Raw genomic sequence first — 3,545 nt, 5'->3', positions numbered from 1 at the left:
ACGCTGACATGGATTACAGGATCTTTAACGTGCGTATTTGATCTTCTGCTTGCATATACACACGAAGGGGGTTCAGGCACTAAGCAGGTCTGCACATAATGTTGACCTGGGAGATCGTAAAAATCTCCACCCTTTACCCACCAGGCGCCGTCACCGTGATTCGAACCCGGGACCCTCAGATTGACAGTCCAGCGCTTTAACCACTCGGCTATTGCGCCCGTCTCCTGGCTGGGAGCAACTGGCACGGATTGTCAGCTTGACCCCCGAGGAGGGGTGGGGGGGCGGGGGACTGGGAGGGGTGTGGGGGGGGCATTGTGGGTGGGTGGGGGTAAGGGGAGTGGGTGTCTGTTTCTCCCTCCTTTGTCCCCATCCCCTCTCACCCCACCCCCCTGCCCCCTCCCACCACTCCCCTGCCCCCCTGATCGTCATCCACGTGCTTGGTTCCCAGGGGGAGGGGGGTGGGGGGCTGAAGGTGCACCCACACCACCCCACACCACACCACACACCACAGCTGGTCCCTCAGGGCTGACGACAGACAGCCACTTTCTGTTTCCCTCCCTGTCCGCGTGGACAGTGACATCCAGGCAATTACTCACCTTGTGATCTTCAGCGTCCCTCCAGTCCATGCGTCCTTGAAACGCGTGTGTGATTGGGGTGGGGGTGAGGGGTGAGGGGTGTGGGGAGGTGGGGTGGAGGGGGGGGTGGAGGTCAGGAAGAAGAGGGTGAGGGTGATGGGGGCAAGGGGGTGTTGCGGGGGGGGGGGGGGGCGGGGGGGGGGGGGAGAGGGAGGGGTTGCTTTGTCTTTGGTTGGTTGCCATGACAATACTTCCTTGTTCACTGCTAGTTGCTGTGTACACACAACTCCTTCAACCTGTTGGCGGCATCTGTCTGGAATTGTTCACGATAGCTTGTAAAAAAAAAAAATAATAATAATAATAATTTCTTTAAAAAATGAACTAAAGGTCCCTCAGCCGTTCACGGTCAGCAGGGCAGTGAGTTCACATCCACTGTGGAGTGATGGCCTAGAGGTAACGCGTCCGCATAGGAAGCGAGAGAATCTGAGCGCGCAGGTTCGAATCACGGCTCAGCCGCCGATATTTTCTCCTCCTCCACTAGACCTTGAGTGGTGGTCTGGACGCTAGTCATTCGGATGAGGCGATAAACCGAGGTCCCGTGTGCAGCATGCACTTAGCGCACGTAAAAGAACCCACGGCGACAGAAGGGTTGTTCCTGGCAAAATTCTGTAGAAAAATCCACTTTGATAGGAAAAACAAATATTAAAAAAAAAAACTGCATGCAGGAAAAAATGCAAAAACATGGGTGGCGCTGTAGTATAGCGACGCGCTCTCCCTGGGGAGAGCAGCCCGAATTTCACACAGAAATCTGTTGTGATGAAAAGAAATACAAATACAAATACTGTGCCTGTAGTGTAGTGTAGTGTACTGTTTGTATCGGATTGCATTGTTTTGTATTGTATTGTATTGTACTGACTTGTGTAGTGTAGTGTAGTGTAGTGTAGTGTTTGTATCGGACTGCATTTTTGTATTGTATTGTATTGTATTGTCTTGTACTGACTTGTGTTGTGTAGTGTAGTGTAGTTTTTGTATCGGACTGCATTTTTTGCATTGTATTGTATTGTATTGTACTGACTTGTGTTGTGTAGTGTAGTGTAGTGTAGTTTTTGTATCGCATTGCATTGTTTGGTATTGTATTGTATTGTACTGACTAGTGTAGTGTAGTGTAATGTAGTGTAGTGTAGTAGTGTAATGTAGTGTAGTGTAGTGTATCGTTTGTATTGCATTGTATTGCAGTGTATTGTATTGTTTGTTTGTTTGTTTTTTTGTTTTTGTTTTTTTCAAGGCCTGACTAAGCGCGTTAGGCTACGCCGCTGGTCAGGCATCTGCTTGGCAGATGTGGTGTAGCGTATATGGATTTATCCGAACGCAGTGACGCCTCCTTGAGCTACTGAAATTGAAACTGAAACTGTATTGTATTGCATTGCAGCGTTGTGTTGTGTAGTGTAGTGTATTGTTTGCATTGCATTGCATTGTTTTGTATTGTATTGTACTGACTTGTATTGCATTGTATCGTATCACTCTTTTGTCACAAACATATTTCCCTGTGTGAATTTCGGGGCTGCTCTCCTCTTGTGAGAGCACGTCGAAATAGTGCAGTGGGGTGCCACCCTTATTCTTTTTCTTCCTTTTTTTTTTTTCTTTTTTCTCTTGCCTGCCTGAGAGTCTATTTGTTTCCCAACAAAGTGGATTTTCACCTGCAGAGTTTTAACACGGACAGCCCTTTTACATGCAGCTTAAAACACATTACATACACGGACCTCGGTTTATCGTCTAATCCGAATGACTCTCCCTCTTTCTCTCTCTCTCCATAAAAAAAAAAAACTGCATGCAGGTAATTGTGTGCTGAACATGATTTTTCTTCTTCTTTTTTATCTGCGTGTATATATATATATATATGTGTGTGTGTGTGTGTGTGTGTGTGTGTGTGTGTGTGTGTACATTCTACCTATCTCTATCTCTGTCTGTCTGTATGTCTCTCTCTGTATATACACACACACACACACACACACAGACACACACACATCACACACACACACACACACACACACACACACACACACACACACATGTAAGGAAAAAGAAAGAATATAATGAATTAATTCTAAAGGAACTGTTAGGTTCAATTAAGTGTCAGAAGCTATTTTGGGAAACTGTAAATAAAGTTGTACGCAAAAAATTTCAACCACAAAATACTATATCTATTGATCAGTGGTTTGATCACTTTAAAAATGTCCTTGAAAAGGAAGCAGAGGAGTACAGTGAAGATGATATTTTAGATGAAGATGTCGTAGATGAAGGAGATGAAGGAATAAACAGACCAATATCAAGAGAAGAAGTATTGTTAGCAGTAAGAAAATTGAAGACTGGGAAATCAGCTGGACCTGACGAATTAATTGGTGAGTTTTTCAAAAATGCGGGGGATTCTACAATAACGTTTTTAGTTAGACTATTTAATCATTTATTTGATAATGGCATTTATCCACAAAGTTGGTCTGAATCGATTATTCTACCATTGTTCAAGAAAGGTAAAGTCAATAACACGAACAATTACAGAGGAATATCATTATGTAACATAAGTAGCAAACTGTATAGTTCTGTTATTAATTACAGATTACAGGAATGGGTTAATTTGAATAACATAACAGGTGAACATCAAGCTGGTTTTAAGAAAGATTACTGTACTATTGATCACATGTTTACTTTATTAGCTGCTGTTCAAAAACAATTTGCCAATAATCAGAAATTGTATGTTGCATTTGTTGATTTTGAAAAAGCTTTTGATTCAATTTCTAGGAAGTTACTATGGCGGGTTTTGTTAAAAAATGGAATTAGAGGTAAACTGTATAGATGTGTTAAAAGTATGTATAGAGAAGTTAAAGCTAGGATAAGAAGTGGAGCGAAATTATCAGATTTTGTGAATTGTACAAGAGGTGTGAAACAAGGTGATGTGTGCAGTCCTGTTCTATT

Source organism: Babylonia areolata, chromosome 23 (assembly GCF_041734735.1).
Source record: "Babylonia areolata isolate BAREFJ2019XMU chromosome 23, ASM4173473v1, whole genome shotgun sequence".
Taxonomy (NCBI): domain Eukaryota; kingdom Metazoa; phylum Mollusca; class Gastropoda; order Neogastropoda; family Buccinidae; genus Babylonia; species Babylonia areolata.
Note: the sequence above shows the minus strand (reverse complement) of the source record.